The sequence below is a fragment of the Motacilla alba genome, chromosome 1 (assembly GCF_015832195.1).
Source record: "Motacilla alba alba isolate MOTALB_02 chromosome 1, Motacilla_alba_V1.0_pri, whole genome shotgun sequence".
Classification (NCBI taxonomy): Eukaryota; Metazoa; Chordata; class Aves; order Passeriformes; family Motacillidae; genus Motacilla; species Motacilla alba.
The window spans coordinates 19924724-19943824 of record NC_052016.1 but is presented as its reverse complement, the minus strand read 5'-3'; the positions used below and the strand labels follow the sequence as shown (position 1 = coordinate 19943824).

Here is a 19101-nt window from a genome sequence, read left to right as displayed (position 1 = left end):
AATCATAAAAATGACCCAAATAAAAATACTCTTAACTTCATTTGTTTCAATGAGATTTTTTTTTGTTTGTTTTAATTCAGCCTAAGTATTTGGGGGTATGTGGAGAAGGATTTTACTCATAAGTTTTTGGTTGGCTGTACTACATAATTTTCCTAGCCCATTCTGAGGTGCCACTTCCTCCTCCATTTCCTGTACCCTGGGTACTGGTCATGTACCCTGGGAGCAGGTCCCCTTTACTGCTGCACTGACAAGCATGACAGAAACCACCCTTTGCCCTTCATTGCTTCCTTCACAGCAACCACACCCTGCTGGGTACGGCAGAGACCTTGGCATAGGGAACCCACACGTTTTTTTCAGGGTGATCTGGTTGTCTGAGTTTGATGTTCTGAAGGAGCCTTCCCTCATGGAGGTAAAAGTAGAGGTGGAACAACATTCAGTGCAGAACTTCACCGGTTTCTGGAAGGGAGTGTATGATGTGGCTGCTTGAGCCAGCAGCAGGTGTTGCTCGCTGACTCAAAGAGCAGCCCTCCCCTCTCATACATGCAGTTGTCCTCTGTGGAGATTTTCCTTCCCTGTCCAGGGCATTTAAACAGTGTCCTGTTGTAAGGGTGAATTCTAGTTTGTGTCTCAGGTCCACTTGGATGCATTTTTAGTTGCTGGATCTTTAAGCATAACATCATTGTGAAAATCTCACTTGGTTTTTGGGGTTTTTTTTGGTTGGCTCGTTGGTTTTTGTGGTTTGTTTCAATTTTTTAGGTGGGGGTTATGTAATTTCCCTTCCTACTGTATAAACAGGTTGGGTTGGTTTCAATACTGCTTTGTAATTACATTAGCCCAGGAAAAAAAATGCTGACAGTGTACGGAATACATATTTTTACAGCTAATGACCTTTGTGAATTCTTGCGTAACTGTTTACCATGAAACCTGTTTAGGATGGCTCTCCAGGGAGCCTGTGGAAAGTGTTTGCCCAGGGGAAGTAGCACCTAGCTGGAAGTCTAGCACTGTTAACCTAATGGCAAACTAGAACAATGTCACTGCTTATTGTGTGTGGCAAGTATTTCAGAATTCTGGTGTATCTGGGGACATTCTGTGAGTAGTCCTCTACCAAAAAAGAAAACCTTTTTTCAAATTATGTACTTTAGGGTTTTTTTCTGAAAGCATTTTTCCCCTTTTTTCCATGCTTTCAGCTTATTGCCTCTTGTTAAGTCAGATTTCAGTGATGAATGTCATCCTGAATTATATTTTAATGTTTCAGCAATTAGTGAAATGCTCCAGAAGGATGAGCAAAATGTATTCAGAAGTTCAAAGCTCAATGGCCTGACATGAAGAGGAGAGTGGAGAGGCAGGACAGCCAGAGTCTTGGTTTTGCTGTTTGTTGAAATCTCTGGATGATTTGCTTCATCTCTCTGTTCTCAAATTGCTTCACCTGAATAATTGCATGATTAAATATTTGCTTGTCTGAAAGAGAGAGTATGAAAAAATAAAATCAATAGCTTATAATTGTCAAAACACTTTGTTTAACACTCATCATACAGGAAACACTGAAATGCAAAAAAAGTTATAGGAGCTTGTAAGGTCCATTTCGTAGGACAATTTAATGCATATTATGACCTCTGCCTGAAAGTTCAGAGATCTGTTTACAGTACAGGCTAGCAAAGGCTGATGCTGTGTCTGCAGGTCTGAAAAGCTGCAGTCCTGGCCCCGTGCTTTCACTGCTTCCTGCTACTCTTTTGTTCTTCAGCAGTGTTCATTGCCTTGCAGCCACTGAGGAGATGGGACTGGGCAAATCCCACAATTTAGCAACAGAAAAAGAATCACCAGGACAGATGAGGGTTGGGACCTTACTCCCTCAGGCATGTGAGCAAACTTTTATATCATCAGTTTCAATGATGGCTCTTGATATTTCACCTTAGCAATACTTCACCTAAGCACAGGCTGCAGGAGAAGTCCTGGCACCACTGGAATGAAGGGCTGAAATCCCACAGGGCTCAGATAGGTCAGAGGGTCCCCTTGCAAGGTTTAGCTTCCTGTCATCCCCCAGGCAGCAACTTGCAGTGGCTCAGGAAGCTGTGACACAACCCCAAAAAAAGGTCAGGCAGGCATTGTGGTTGTGATTATTATATCAGGTAAAGTGAACGTCATCATCCCCCTGTGCTGGGCACTGGTGAGGCCACACCTCAAATCCTGTGTTCAGTTTTGGGCCTCTCGTCACAGGAGGGACATTGAGGTGCTGGAACATGTCCAGGGAAGGCAGCTGGGGAAGGCTCTGGAGCACAAGTGTGATGGAGAGAGCTGAGACAGCAGGGGATGTAGCCTGGAGAAAACGAGGCCCAGGAAAGACCCTATCACTTTGTACAACTCTCTCACAGGAGGGTTCACCAGGTGGGGATCAACCTCTTCTCCCAGGTAAAACAAGAGACAAGACTGGCCTCAAGGTGCACCCTGGGAGGTTTAGATTGGACATTAGGAAAAATTTCTTCACAGAGCACCAGAACAGGCTGCCCAGGGAAGTGGTGAAGTCACCACCCCTGAAAGTATTTAAAAGATGTGATTATGACCCTTGAGGACACTTGACTGTTTAGTGGTGGTGGTACTAGGCTGGCAGCTGGAGGTCTAAGAGGTCTTTTCCAACCTTAACAATTCAATTATTTTAGGTAAATGTGTTATTAAAAGACAGAATTATGAATACTATTGCCTGCTTGTGCTGTCTGAAAGGTTCCAGTTATGAGTCATGGCTCTGTTTCATCCAGTACATATGCATAACAAAATATTGATCTATGTCCTAAGCAGCATCCACTCTGTTCTCTGAAGCAAATGTTTCCTTTTAGCTCCTTAAAAGGTGTGCGATTAATCGGTCATCATGAACCCAACTAGATAACAGCAAACTATTCAAGATAAAGTGTCGTAGTGGAGATACAACATTTTCATTTTACCACAAAGTGACATTACTCCAGTGACAATTGACCTGGCATTGCAACCTCATAGCAGGTCAAACACAGTTCATTTTTAGTGTGACTTTATTACGTAATAGGCCGTTCTTAGGTGTGTAGCAGTCTGGTATGTTTTTTGTCTGTCATTTGAGATAGTACTACTCTGAATACCTTTCTTTTCTCTCTGTCGGAGTTTACTATCCTCATAGCAGAAAAAAGCAAAACAGGAAGTGTACCCACAGCTCAGCTTCTCTAGTTTACACCTTGAAATCTACAATATCAAAGTGCACTTATCTTATCAGCTTCAGGGTGAGCAGAAATGACCAAAAAAGGGAAGGAAGGAGAGCAGCACTTCTTTTTATTCCTGCTTTTTCTGTGTGTTTTAACTTTTGGTGGCTACGGCTGGGGCAGGGATATCTTAGTGGGGTGAGATGGGCAGGGTGCTCTATAAACGATCCCTCTTACTTGTGAGCAAATTTTTATAATTTGCTTTAGCTGGCCTGAAGTATTTTATTTCTATTATCCTTTAGGAGCACAGACAAATCAGAACTAAATCAAAACATTTATAAATCTTGACCAGATATATAGAGACTCCACTTCTCCCTGTGAGTAGAGAATATATTTTTGGGAAAAAACAACCAACAAAACAAATCAAAGGTATGGAACAGATTTGTCATTTAGACAATGCATGCAAAGAATTAAACAATGCAAGTAAGGAACAAAAATAAGTGTCTCTAAGGTGGGTATGAAGCAGATGGAAGGCGATGATTATGATACAAGTAATAACACATAACTGCCTACTTACTAGCAAATTGACATGTTTCCTGGGAGAGACAGCCTTTAAGCAAGGATGTAGAATAAATTAACTTAGTGGCCTTACCTTTTTTATTTGTGGAGGGGGATAGTGGTAGGTGTCCTTTGATGCTACTTTGATAACCAAATAATGTCCTTTGATAATCAAAGAAGAAAGCAAAAAGGTTTTATGTGTAATAAAAGATGATACCATCTGAAAAGGCAGAGACCAAGAAGGTGAACCAATTGAAAGGATGTAAGAAAATACAGATAAAGTCTTGACCAATGCAGAACTAAAACATGTAGTAATTACGACATGCTGGGAAAGGTAGTAATGGAAAGACACAAAAGGCAATGTGCTGTAGTCAAATTGATGAAGCTGGAAGTAAGATGTGTTAATACATGGAATTCAAGAACAAGATTATATCTACTGAACTGGGGGAAAAATGATGGCAGCAGCTTATCCACAAGATTTTCCTGTAATACAGGAAGCAAACACTTCACAATTTAAAACTTTACCATGAAGCTCCACGACGATTATTTAAAATAAAATAAATAAATTTAATAATAAAATTAATCTAATAGAATCTGTTGCCTTTCTCTGTAGGTGCAAGTCTCTCAGAGCAGTTTAAAAATGGTTAGTGTCTCTTCAGACAGTCCAAACAACCCTAGTGTTTTGATGTACTTGTTTTTTGATGGACTTATGTTTTGCATCACAAATTTAAAGTGAAGACCACAAAATCTTCCCCTCACCAATTCATATTCAGGTATCTCTGCCCCTGTCACCTTCTGCTGTCTCTTTGCTCTCATACAGATGGGAACTGGACAGTCTATTTTGAATATTACAATATTTATGTACGTCCCAAGCACGGCAGTTCCTCTCACCAACCTTCAGTTCCTCCTCTGACACCAGTAACAGTCTGTCACTGCCACAGGGAGTGTTATTACCTTCATGAAAAAGAAAGGTTTTTTTCCCCTCAGGATCTAGTTCAAGACTCATCCCAGAAATACTTCAAACCTGCCTGCACTGGCACAAATATAACTCTTTTATTTTTTCTTTCTTTTTTCTCAATTGTTTCTTCAAGATCACAGGTGAGATACACATATACTAAAAAAAAAACCCTCACATTCTATTCTTTCTTGCCAAGGAGGGAAAAGACTGACCCAGATACTGACTCTTATGTTTCCACTGCTTGTATCTTATATTTGCTATCTCTTAGATTTTTAATGGTATAAAACTATCAAATAATTAATGCTGAGTAGAACACAGAATATAAATATCAAAAGCTGGTCGGGCTGGAAACACAGATTAGGAAATTATGACACTTGTTTTATGTGCTTTAAAAATGCACTATGACCCTGTGAAACTTCCTGGATGGAGAAAGCCGCCAGTGAGGCTGCTGTGCCACCAGCTGAGAACAGCCCTGGGAAGAGGGCAGGCTCCGGAGCCAGAGGAAAGCTCGTCCTGCGATTTCCAACATCCCCAGGGATGGTTTTGTCACCCATTCTCCCTCTTTGACCATGGTAACTTCAGGCACAGAATTCAGGAAGATATTTTAGAAGAAGCAGACTTTGCTGTCTGGAGGTGGTTCTCTTTGGGTGTGACAGGGGAAGGTGCAGTTCAGCGATGCTGAACAAACACTCGGGGACTCTGTGCCACGTCTCCATCTTCTTTAGCTCAGGTCTTCTCAGGGAATTCTATTCCCATGCAACCTCTCAAAAACCTGCTGGCACCACCACGGGGACAGTGCTGGACACCGGCAGCAGCAATCAGCTGGAGGGAAGGGGGCAGGTGGGACGAGGAGGGCTCGGCTGGGGAATGTCGCCTGTCCTTCCATTGCCCCGGGGAGGAATACGCTGGGTAGGGCATGGGGGGAACAAGGGAGAACAGGGGAAGCAACACAGCCTGGGAGATGGGTTTGTCCCCTTAGACAGTGTCAGTAACGTGTTGTAGATGTGGAGGGCAGGTACCCAGTTGGAATCCCTTGTATTTGGAAATGCTGACTGCAGGCAGCACAAATGAGGGCTATATTAATAGGAGCAAATAAAGCCAGACAAATCATGTTTGACACTTCCCTGCATCCTCTGCTCAGCTCACTCGGTGCATTTCCTCATTCAGAGAGCTTATTGTTAGGGATACGCGGGGAACAATCACAGCACAAAATGCTCCAGGTAAAATACAGTGATAAAGGCAAACTGTTCGACAATTTGAGTGCATTTTTAAGCACTAATAAATTCGTAAGCACTGGTGAAGACATAATCTTTTAACAAAGCGAGGCAAGTAAACAAATACAAGAGCTAGGTTTGTAGTTACCCTCCGGGAAGAAATAAGAAACAACCAAATGAATAAAATAACCCTTTGAGTTAAAGAGCCTGCAGGGACCATTTAAATTCAAGTCAACACAGATGCCAGCTTCAGTTTTGAAAGACCAGAAGGGATGCTTAGAAATGCAAACTTTTTTTTCTTTTTAAAATATACATTATAATATTCAGAATAATTCATTTAAAAAGCTCCTTTTCTGAAGGTCTTCAGGTTCTTAATTGTCTCTAAAGCAAGTGAGGCTGTTTAAGGAAAAATCAAGAGGCAAAAGCAGAGAAAAAGAAGACAATAAAAATGCAGCCTTTAAAAAAGTAAAAGAAGCCCATCCTTCCGAGAAAAAAAAAAAAGCCAAAACAAACCAACAGCTAATATAAATGTTATATTACATGCAAAATATAGAGATTCTCGGATTCTCTGACAAAGAGATTCTCTGATATAAGTGGTTCTACTTATTTTATAAATGTGACTTTCAAAACAGAAGGATGCCCTAATGCTCTGTCTACAAAAAAAGACTCTTTCAGATTTCCAAATGTATGTCAGGAGTTCACAGCAAATACTGTTTTAAAGTCCTTTTTCTTCTAAGAATTAGTCAACACTTTTGTCACTTCATAGTGACACCCTAATTATACTATCTCGTGCCCGCGTAACTGCATTCAGACAAAAAGCTACAGTGATGCAAATGCTCCTCCTCCCCCTCGAGTGCCTTCAAAAAAGACAATTATAGGAAAGATTAAAGGCGGGGGAAAAGCAGCATTTAAAATAAAAGATATATGTAAAAATGCAAGCTTTAGCTATATGTTATAAAAGATAATGAAATAAATACATATAAAAGTCCAGAGTGTTTTTATGATTCTCAAATGATTCATACAGCGTTTCCAGCATTAGCTACTTCTGTCGTGAACTACACCAAAAAGTGAAAGGTGAAAGTTACAGCTATCTTCCAGAGTAGCTTTCTTATATATACTAGAAAAAAAAAAGGGAGGGGGGTGTGATTTTTTCAGAGACGTAGGTAAGGGGGTTTTTTCAGCTAAAACCAGAAGTCAGAAAGTAGAATCAAACCTGAAGTACATAAAAATGATAAAAAAAAAAATGTAGGGCACCAACAGTAAAAGAAAATTAATATAATGGATGGAAAGGTGGAATCAAGCATGAAACAAAACAAAACAAAACAAAAACAAAAACAAAAACAAAAAACAAACAAACAAGCTGAAGTTATTTAATTTTCCCCCTTTTGTTTCTCTTCCTTTCTGAATGGATTAGTCTTTCTAAGTATTCAATCTATTTTACCAGGCAAAATCAAACAAAAAGAGAGTGCAGGGCAGTGAGGAATGTAACAGTTTCACACTGAAATCTGATACCACCAAGCTGGATGAAGGCTCCGTAAAGCACTTTTTGGTCAAAGGAGGACTGATTAGCCAAATGAACTCTGAATCACATTTCATTGTGCAAGGTTCAGGGGAAGGAAAAAAAAAAAAAAGAGAGAGAAAGAAAACCCATCACGAGGGCTGGTAACTAACAGCTTGGTAGGGAAGAACAGAATGACGATAAAATAGTTGACCATGTGAATTAATTAACCAAGTTTCAGATTTTTCCACTTTTTCTTTTTTTTTCTTCCACATACACAAAACCTCGTTGCGAGCTCAATGTGCTGCCCGGGGCTCAATATACAGCGAGAGAGCTGGCCAGACAAAAAAACTTCCACGGCCTTCCAAAGCACTCCCATCCTCTAGGAAAACAAATGGAACAGCCTGAAACCAAAGGACTGGAGGCAAATCCTTTCCCCCACCCCTTTCCCCCGCCCCTGCACACCCAGACACAGCCTCGGGCTGGCAATTCAGCCATTGAAAAGGTGCAATCCATGGAATAACAATGCCGCTATTTGCCTCTGGTGCTGATAATGAGATGTGAGCCTATCTGGGAATCCTGATTTCCGATCGGGGTAAACAATGATATTCCCACCTCAGCGAGTCATTACCGAGCTGCTGACCTAAAAGAAAATGCCCGTCTCTGCTGTGTTTGTAGAAATCCACACGGGCTAAAAATAATCTGCTAAAAACGCAGGGAGTGGTTTCCCCACCACGTGTCACAGAAACCGGACCAGAATAAGGACATGGGGGTAACCCAGCACCTCATTAGCATCCGCCAGCTCTCTGTCCCTCCTCCCGACACCGAGGAAAAGGAGGTCAGCGGCATCACTAGGGGGTCAAAGATGCAGCCTTGGTCCGCGACCAAGGGAAACACTCGAGTACCTGCCGCGCATGAATTTCCATCTACTGAGGGGATCACCGCGCTTTCAGACTGCCACTCAAGGTTTGTCTCCAGGAACACACCCGTGAGCCCTTCGCCGTCATTGGCAGCAGCTACACTGGCTTTCCCACTCAGGTACCCGCTCCCGCGATCCAGCTAAAATAAGCATCATCAGAAGAGGGGCTGCTTCTGTCAGCCTCTTCCATGCGGCTGGGCTGCTCGCAACAACAGGAACTCCAGGCATTTGCTCTTTACAGCATCATTAGCACCAGATAACAGAAGCAGAGCCAGGGCTGGGTTGTGGGTTTTTTTTGTTTTTGTTTTTTTTTTCCCGCCCCTCCCTTTTTTCCCCATTCTTTTGGCGGTACTGCCCAGAACATCAGGAGAAGAGAGAATGAAAACGTGAAAAAGTAAAGATAAGTCAGCGATCAAAATGTACAGGAAGAAAACAAAAGAAGAAAGAGACAGAGGACGAGGGGCCATAAAGAATTAAAATTATAAAAAATGTTGCACTTCATTCCTGCTATATGGAGTGTTTCTCTAGAAAGATTTAGTATAATGCCTACATGCACCCCTGTCTCCCAGTGGAAAACTGCTGCAGTGAAACATACTCGTGTCTCAAAAAATAATTATGAAGTAGTCTTATTAATTAGATTCGTATTTCACAGTGCAATAGACCGATTTAATCCATTTAGATTATGTATGATCATGTAAATGCTGCAAGTAACCCAGGCTGGGTGTGTGCCTTGATTTCATTTGCCTGCTTCATCACACGGTTCTGCTTATTCGCTGTCTTGGTCTGGGTGGAGTCCTGTGAGAACTGGTTCTTTCAAACTTTTCAGTTTTGCTGCTTGTGAAATGTATGTAACTCATCATACAAACACATTTACTTTCTAAATATACCTCTGTGCCCTTTGTTATTCATCCTAACCCGGCAAGAACTTCCTTGATTTGTCAGACTGGTAATGTGATCTTTATGTCTAATGGCTATTTCCCATGTTTACAAACTTTCCCAGACAACCTTTATGAGTCAGAGCCGGGTATGAAACACAGCCCAGTGCAGTTCTGCTGAGCTACTGGTGCTAGCCCTGCCAGCCAATGGTTCTGATCGGGACAGAGAAAACACAAAGCAGATCAAGAGGAATGTGGACTTTTATTGGGTAGTGGGGTTATCTATTAAGGGAGTACTCCAGCAGTTTTGCATAAATACATCTTATTAAGCGCAGAATCGTACAGGCTTGTTTGCTTCTCACGAAAGAGTCTTTTCATGTTGGGAAAAATGCTGGAGGAGAGACAGCTGCTGGTGGTGTTTCACAGCTCCTTGTTTGTTGTGGTTTGTCGGGTCACTAGATCAACAAGGAACCTTTCTGTCTATTGTCAAAGTAACTTCATTTACAAAAGGACTTGCTATGAGGAAATGAGCGCTAATGTTTGGGTAGAGACTGCCGAAACGACCAACTAAACCCATCTTTGTTCAAAAACGCCTGTTTTTCATGAGTTCCAGGACCTGGCTAATTCCCACTCAGCAGAAGGATAAGAATTCAGCTTATATTAGGACAATATACCAACTTACTGACTGACATTTAGACTTGCCCAGTGTGGCTTCTGTACGGTGTCAGAAAAGTGGGAATAAGGTACTTCAGATGCAAAGAAGAGGAATGTGTCTCACTGAGTTGACAGTACCACTTGTTTTGTTTATTCAGTATATTCATCAGTGGGTAGGAAAGGGATGGAGCGCCTCTCCTGTTAGGAAAGGCTGAGACAATTGGGACTGTTTAGCCTGGAAAAGAGAAGGCTCTGGGGTGACGTAGTTGTGGCCTTCCAGTACCTGAAGGGACCCCACAAGAAGGGCTATTTACAAGGGCCTGGAGTGTCAGGGCAAGGAGCAATGGCTTCAAAGTGACAGAGAGTAGATTTGGATTAGAGAGTAGGAAGAAATTCTTTACTGTGAGGGTGGTGGGGCTCTGAATAGAAAACCTCTTACTTGGAAAAACTGCTCCATGAAATTTAACTACTTTGGTAACGTCAGTTAAATGCTTTTATCATTCATCTATTGAAACATAGTTTTACTTCAGTCATCAAAACATCTGAGTAATTATTGAATATATTGTCATTGTTTCAGATTTCTTTTTGGATTTGTCCAGTCTGATATTATTTTATCATTAATTTGCTTGTTATTCTAAGATTTCGTGGTTATCTGTGATCACCCATACTTCCTCCTCTCATGGTGTACTGAAGTGATATTGCAGTATATGTGCCCACACCCATGCTTTTGAGTAGTTTCATTTCTTGCATCAGCTCTATGATGATTTTCCAACAGAGTTCAGCTGTAGGCCATAATTTGCTATAATAATAATCATAATATATTTCAGGGTCAGAGAGTTAGATGAGTGTGGAGTACAGGATTCAACGTTTTGAGTGCTTGACACTGAAGTACAAAGCTGGGGGAGGAGACCTGTCTGAAAGCTGACATGGGAAAGAGCAGGAGTGCAAATTAACTTTTCCTATCAGCAGAGAGCATTCATTCCTGGATGTAGGTGTAGGTCTGGTGTAGGTGCCTGTGGACCAGAAGTCCTGACATTAATATGTTCTGATTTTCATAGTTTCTTTTGTTTCCCAGTTATAAGAAAGGCTGATTTGGGAAGGCAGTTCTTTGCAACTGCTATGTCTCTGGTTAGAGCAGTAAATGTTGGTGTGGGCAGTTCATGAGAGGGAGCAGGTTAAATAAATCATGCAGTAAAATGTGTAACAGTGCAGAAGTCAATGGAGGCACTTTGCATGTACAGCTATGGTGCTGACAGCACATCTCTCACCATTATTTATAAATGATGTGGAAGATTCCCCTCCAGCAGCTTATTGATTTAACAGCCTATAAACACACACAATATAATACATTCTGTTGTTCTCATCCCACCATCAGAGCAAGTTCAAGGACAAAAATCCCAGGTATTACCAGCTAGGTTACACCAGTGAATTTATACTGCAACCACTAGTAAACTTCATTCTACTCAACTTTGTGCAAGACCAAAGAGTCACTTGGAGAAATCCAGGGCAGAGTCACATAGAAAGTGCCATGGCAGAGCTATGGCCCGCGTACCTGACCACTGCCCATAGCCACCAAACCACAGGTAAGGAAAGTCAGACCAGTCTTTAATCCTGTTTGATAGGCACTTGTTGTAGTGTGATGTCATAGCCTGCCTCAGTTGTCATGGTCCTTCCCCAGGTGCCAATCACCTCTCCTTTCCTCCCTCCCTGATCCCTGTTGAGGGCTGTCTGTCAGTCCTAGCATTCCAGAAGAGCATTGAGTGATTGGCAGAGTTCAAAAGATGCCTTCCACCCCCGGGGGCCATTGGCCCATCAAGGTGTCCCTTTCATCTGAGACCTGCCCGCCCTGTACCTGGTTGGTGGGTTTCCTTTCCGTTACTTCCTCTTCTCCCCCAGATAAAAGGGCAAGCAGACCACGTGGTTGGCGTCTGTTGGAGCTGTAACTGGATTCACGGGGCCACAGGGCCCAGAATAAAATCTCTGAATCAAAACCCTCCATCAGAACCGACTCCTTCCTTCACCATCACCTTAAAGCCCCTCCATCAGTGAGAACCTGAGGAGTGGACCTTCTGTCAGAGGCTCTGGCATGCCGGGACTTGTCCTCTCCTGCCCTGCCGCAACACCCAGCTAGCCAATAGTGTCTCTGAGGTAAGACACCTCAGTTGCCGCTGTTGGTTCAGACGCAGAGCCAGGCAAGTCGAGGCACATCCCAATCAGTAATATTGGCAATGAAATCCTAATAGGCACTGGTTTCTATGCAGTGTACTGGGACCAGAAAGAGCACCATGTACACCTACAGGCCACCCAAGGAGCACCAGAACTAGGGCAACTTGTATTCCTGCATATTTGTCCTGTGCATGACTGATGTAGGTGCTTTTCCTGCTGCTGGAGAGTCCTGCCCATTGTCTCTCTTCTTTCCCAGGTAAACTCAAGTGTATTGTAAGCCTTCAGCTCACACAGCAGTCTCAGAAGTTAATTATTAGAGTCTCTATAGGTTGTAATGACACTTAAACTACACGCTTTGTCTTGGAGACCTCTACATGTGTCTGTGAAATTAAACTAGTTAGCATGTTCTGTCTGAGCTACTGAGGAACAGAGAGGACTCACAGGTAGAAGTATACAGAAATTTAAAATATAATAATAAAAGGCTTGTTTCTGCAGAAGAACAGCAAGAAATGGGCAAGTTAGGTCAGTAAGTCCCTGAATTCAAGTCTCTTTTTATGGTAAAAAGGTGCCAAAATCACCAAGCTGTCCCAATGTACATACTGGCGAGGTCAAATGGAGGGAAGGATGTTTCTGGCAATTTGAGAATTTCCCATGACACTGAGGCAACGGCAAATATATTTTCATTCTGAAGTTACACTGGAATAATGTGGTCAAAAACAGACACACAAATTTGAAAAAAACCCACACAAATGCATTGAAATAATATAATTTTATATTTTATGCACACACACCTGCAGATAGATGTATTACTAGGAGATTCATTCTCTTGTGATTAGTTTGGAGGAGTTAATTTATCTTTGCTTACAGATGGGATTGAGATTATCAGGTTAAAAGCAAGGGAAACGCAAAATCTTTTAGTATAATTTGGTTTAACAAAGCTAACTTTTAGATCTACAAAATATTTCACTTTAAAACCATTCTTAGAGATGATTCCATCTCTTGATTAAAATAGTGTGTCTCATTTTTCAGTTTTTTTTTTTACAATAATAGAATTTTAAAGGGTAAGGATGGTGTTAGTTCAACTGTTAAAATTTTAGAGTCTATATTTCTAAACATGTGAGTGTTTTAATGGAGGTCAGAAACAGGAATTGGCAAACTTGAAGTATCAGTAGGTAAATTGAGTTTGAGAATCTAGTTTATAAGCTCTTGGAATAGCCACAGTAGTAAATGAGATGGCAAATGAAGTCCCAATCCCAAATTCTTGAAAAAATTCCTGGAAATGACCTTTGATTGCTTGTTCAGCAGTGATTGTTTCCTGCTGACAAGGTCAAGGTCTGTTTTGCAAACAACTTCTCCTCACTCCATACCAGTTCCCAGCAAACTGAGGGAGGAAAAGCAGGAATTAGGAATATCAATTGATCCTAGAAAGTCAGTCTCCCAAACCAGCAGCAGCAGTACCAATGCTATATTAATTTTGTTATGTCACAGATCTCACGAGTCCTCACAAAATTACTCAGAACTGATTGTTTGCATAAGTAAATGAAACTTTGCTAGTTGCAGCACAGAGGCAGAAAGGCCTGAGATTTCAGAAGGCAAATTTCATTTACACAAGTTAAAAAAAACCCAAAACCACAATGTGAATATAAAGCATAACTGCAGATGGCCCTTGGGGAAGCATCTGGTGATACTTGTAGTTTCTGAAAGCAGATGAGGCTTTGTGGTAGGCTTGACATCAGGCTAAACTGTATCTTTTTCAAAGAGTGAGGTGCTGTGGTTGCATAGAAATGGCATTTTGGTTCCTGAGGATCCTCACCTCACCCAGGGTGGCACTGTTGACTAATAGCTGAATAAAAGTCCTGAATAAAAGTTTTAGTTCTCAGGTTTCAGGTTTAGATGCCTGATGATGCTGCCTGAGAGTGTTTGTCACATATGTCTCTCCTCAGCTCTGTTTTAGCAGTTAGTATTTATGCACAGATACATTTTTTTAAATACAAAAATCTCAGCATATACACATGAATGGTTGCCAAAATGAACTCGGCACAATTCTGCTGTGAATTGCATTATCTGGATCTTTTCCCTTAGCCTGTACCCCTTGGCACACTCTGCACAGGCTTCTAACAGAAGACTATTAAATGTAATTAATAAGAGCCTGCTAGCAAATCTATTCAGCTGTAAAATACTGGAAAATAATTCAGTTCGCTTACAAAAGGGCATGATTGTAAATTGAGAATTTGGAGTCAAATTCCCATCTGGGAATTTAAAAGCATATACTCCATTTATTTTTTTTCACTACTCCTATTTTTTGTTGTCCACAGTAAGAACTGGTCCACTGCTAAAGGCAGATAGCAGATGGTAAACCTCCTCTGCCATATGACTCTGCTATTATTCCATTGCTCTGCATACCTAATCTAATAAATTGAGTGTAATTGACTGTAAATGTTCACCCTACATGTGAACACATCCCAGTATGTTACAGCTTTAACAGGAAGACTGAGCAGACTCCTGGAGCTGATGATGTTCTTCCCATGTTTATTTATTTACACATCTAGAGTAGCCAGGTTAGTTTACATGTGAGATTCAATGGGGACAGTAAGTTTCTCAGCACTGGGAAGACCCCACTTCCATCAGCTCTTCCAATCCCAAATTAAACAATTTATCAGACATACCCAGTTCTTGGGTTAAAAAACACAACAAGCAAGCAAATTGTATCATAGAAAAAAAAACAAACCTTGGGATTAATTCGTACAACTCATTTAATTTCATTGGGATGCAGCAGATCTCTGTGCTATCACTTTGCTGACTCTCAGAGAGGGGTAAGTTCTGCTCTCAGAGTGCAGGGGCCAAGGAGCACACTGGAGCTGAGATCCTCCTTCCAGCCTTTGATGCTGTTCTGCACGGAGAGGGGTGCTAGCCCATAGTTCCCAAAACTAGTGTCCCTCTTTGGAGACCTTGTAGCTGCACAATACTTTGTTCATTACTCAACCTTCAGTTATATAACCAATGCATTTCTGTATGTGCTCTGATTAGTGACTAGTCCATCATACAAAAGCAGTCTGACATCATAAGGTCCCTTCCCAGCTGAGTGATTTGTGCCATGCTAATTAGTACTAGGTTATCTTCGGGCAAATCTACTCCTTTCTCCCCCACCTCCTGATCCAGAGGTGATTCATCTTTGTTGACATTAGTTTCTGTCATTCCTGTGTTATCTCTCTGTGATTCTCCACTTTGAGGACAACAATTTTCAACTTGAAACATAATGACCCAAAAACTTCCTTGGTTTTGAAGTTTTAATTTTATTTCATTCTTCAACACTGCCTTGCTGGCTTGCAAAAGAGGTTAACTTGTGTGGTTTGCAGCCTTTAAATCAGTGTCCCTCACGCAGGAAAACATGTAGGCCTATGCTTAGTTTTAAGCTCAAACTTGAATTCAAGTGCTTTTAGTGAAATTCAAGTACATGCTGACGTGCATTTCTGAGTGAGGGCAAACCTCCTCAACCAAAACTCATTTTTCTTGGGGTTAAAGTGGGCTGAGTTGCAGGCTGATCATCAGCTGTATCCTAACCAGCACTGATTCTCTTTAGAGTCCTGATTTATTTGAGCTGTATTTAGAACTCATTGTTTAATTCTCTTGCAGGCCTAGTTTAGATGATGGTGCTATTTTGTTAGGGTTTGTGTTAATGTAAAACCTATCCTTGTATTCTTACAGCTGCAGCATCACTATTAGAGTACTCTGAAACACTTCCCTTCAAACAAATTGATAAATACATTGACAAACATATTGACAAATACAGCTGTCCTGAGAACAATATCAGAAGAAAATAAACTTTATTTTCTTTAAGTAAGAACATAACCAATTTGTTGAAAATTCTTGGTTTTTTCTTTGCCCAGATAGCTGAATACTTTCTTAATCTCTCCGATTTCTCAATCCACAGCTCTGCAGTGGGACCTGCGGGCCTGGGATTTTATTTAAGGGTTTTGCCTTGGCACTGCTTTTCTCCTCCAGCAGTTTGCAGACATTTCTATTGCAGATTTGCTGTCCCTGCTCCAGTGGTGGCACAAGCCCAACCTTGGAATATTCTGTATTTGCTTATTATTTGGGAGCCTGCCAGTGTGTTTCTCTGGCATGCAAGCTACACAAGCAAAACCAGAATGCAGCTTCATGAAATTGAGTTAATTAAATCGTATGCATTTAATCCAAGTTTATTAGCAGTGAGAGGGCACTTTTCTAGCCCATGGGCTTTCTCTTTGTTAAATTGCAAAGAGCTGTTGTAAAAATGGCAATAGAATTTTGTAGAATGGTTATACATTGTTTTGAATTCAGAGTGTTTTATACAGGTCACTACCAGCACACTCTTGGCATAGGAAACAGAAGTCACCAACAGCCACCTCTGCCGTACTGAACAAACTGATTTTTTTTTTTTTGTAAGTTACCACAAACAGAAAAAGTATACTTTCTTTTCTCAGCAGTTCATTTTACAGAGGTATGTTAGGAAAGGTAGGTCCTGAGGAATGATCTTAATGGGCATAAGAATCCTGTCAGGAAGGATTTTCTCTATGTATGAGCAGCCTTTTCTGGGTTAATTTATGTAATTGGTGAGGGCAGCCACTCCAAAAGCACTACAGGAGTTACCGTGTCAGCACTTGCTGGGATTTCTGGGGATATATCCCATGGCTATTTCACTCCATTAAGGTGAATTACATTGGGATCCCAATGAACTGTGGGAAGAGGTTTCCTTCTGAACAACTCTAGAAGACTGTCTGTACTGAAGTTGTTTTGTGCTCTTCCAAATCCCAAAGGGGCACCTTGTTCTGTTGATTGGGTTGTTTGGTTGTTTGTTTTTTTTTTTTTTTGCCTGGCCCTTGAGGCAGGTTAGTGAGCTGTGGCTGAGAGCAGCATCATTCAGGTGATGGAATGCTGCCGGGGAAAAGTGTTCAGGGAAAACACCTGAGAATGCCTCATGTCATTTCAGCGTAATTCATCCAGGTAATTCTCACATTTGTGTTTCTACAAGGACATATCCTGGTAGGCCTTGTCACTGGGGAGTGAACAGGAATGAACATCTCCAACAGGAGCACAGAGACTGCGAGGCATAGGATGGAAGGAAGTAGGCCAGGAAGAACAAAAAGAGGGAAATACAGCTGTTGAAACGAAATGCATGCCAGTATTGAGCAGGGTGATAGCTGACCCACCAACCATGCTCAGCAAAGTGTGTGTTTGGGTTAACCTCTCCTTGAAAATCAGGGAATCATGGTTTCATTTGCATCAATGCATGCCTTTGATATCAGAAGAATGTATACATAAGCCCAGTTCTGATCTGAGTGTTAACAGACACTGCATTCCAGGAGAAATGCAGGGCTAAGATCAGGCCTAGTGTTGCTTAGTAACCTCTAATCAAGAGCCCAGACACAAATCAGAAACCCTTCTGCCTGTTTGTCTTTTTGCCTTACATGATAATCAGTGAACAGACCTTTTTTTTGTAATAAAATGTAGCTATTCCTCAAAATTTTTTATCTAGGATTTTGTAGTAATGGCACTCACAGTTCTTTGCAAGGAGGCCAGAACAATCAATCTAATTCATTAAAAATTTACTTATTACACATTCCTTGATAAGAGAGGGAGGGATGAAGTAATTCTCATATCACCAGTTTCAAGAAAGTCAAAGACAACTCTGAGTTACCCACAAGGGAAATGATTCTGCCTCTCATTCCCATCTAGGGTTCTCCTAATCTGTTTCCCATACCTGTGCATGGCAGTTTACTGTATCTGTGCTGGGATGAGTGTCAGTTGGTCTGGTAGATTTCAACTAAATACTCAGTCTCACTTTTTTTTTTTTTTTCCAAAATTAATGTTTTAGTTGTTTTTTTTTTTTTTTTGGTTTTTTTTTTTTCCCCCATCTAAGGATTCTGACTTGTCTGCAAAGAGGATGTGAAAAACACTCTTTGTGAATCTCATACTAGTGTGAATTTCTAAACTAGTAAAGTAAATGTAAGAATTTTGCAATGGAAAATTACAAAATTAAATCTTGGTCACCTCAGGAAACTACCTTATTTCTTACCTGCACGTAAGTGCAGGAGTTGGAAGGAGAAGAGCTTCTCTTTTCATTACAGCAGTGACAGGCTCTTGAGTCAGTGACAGACAAATTTTGAAGTATACAGATAAGGATTATTCTTCCTAATCCCTGCCTAACCAACTTCCACACAGAAGAAGACAAGAATAATGGTCAAAAAATGAGCAACCGTGACCCCAAACCTGTCATGCTGCAGTTGTGCTGGATTTCAGCTCAGTTGCATGCAACAGATCCGTGCTCTACAGCTTTCCCATCATCCAACCCTGCTCAAGAGGCAGCCAAGGAAAATGATTTACAGCAGTGGGCATCCTTTATAGAAGAAAAAGGAATAGGTTTTATTTTGTAATATTATGTCCTAATCTCTTTGTCTTCTTTGAAATATATGTATTGTGTAAGTTGTGGGGACAAAAAGGAAGATTTGGGGTTTGTTCTTACCTTTAAGATTCAGAGCTTTCAAAATGAATGTGTAAACACACACCTCAGCTGCACATAATGAGGAATTCCCACTAACACCCAGATGAATGAAGTAGTCCACTAACTTGTCCAGGAGATAAACTGCCTGAATACTCAAGAGAGTTTAAACATTAACAGACACTTATCTAAGCAAGAAATAAAAGAAAACAAAACACAAAGCTTCATTGCTGTCTCAGTTTAGGGCAAATTTGGGAGAAAACTTCAAAAGGTGTTTCTCTAGAAAGTAAATTCAAGTGGTTCTTCCCCCAACTGCTTCAGGAAAAGATTTTCTTGGAGAAAAGTGGAAAAAACTGTTTATTTAACAGGCAAAGCATTCACCAGCACAAAAAGAACAATATTAAACAATAAAACTTCTTGCCCCTCTGAAGAGATGACAGACTCAGAAAGTCCCTTTGTGGGCTGTAGCTCAGCTCACTCAGTCTCCTATCAGTCCCTCCGGTGCTGGAAATGCCGTGGCCCAGGCCTGGTGGGCCACAGGTGTGAGCTGCTGGTGCTCTGCTGGGTGTTCTGTCCAGAGCAGGTTTAAACAGGTCCAAAGAAAAAGAAAAATCACAGTCCAG

At 41.2% G+C, this 19101-nt stretch overlaps 1 long non-coding RNA gene across 1 annotated transcript; it reads right to left on the bottom strand.

The window, feature by feature from the left end:
* Nucleotides 1–74: 74 nt before the first annotated feature.
* LOC119703025 lies at nucleotides 75–11788 on the bottom strand. Its single transcript, XR_005257530.1, has 3 exons — nucleotides 11687–11788; nucleotides 1925–2067; nucleotides 75–1458 (listed from the first exon to the last, which is right to left on the bottom strand). It is a non-coding gene; the product is annotated as an uncharacterized LOC119703025 (long non-coding RNA).
* Between the last annotated feature and the right edge of the window lie 7313 nt (nucleotides 11789–19101).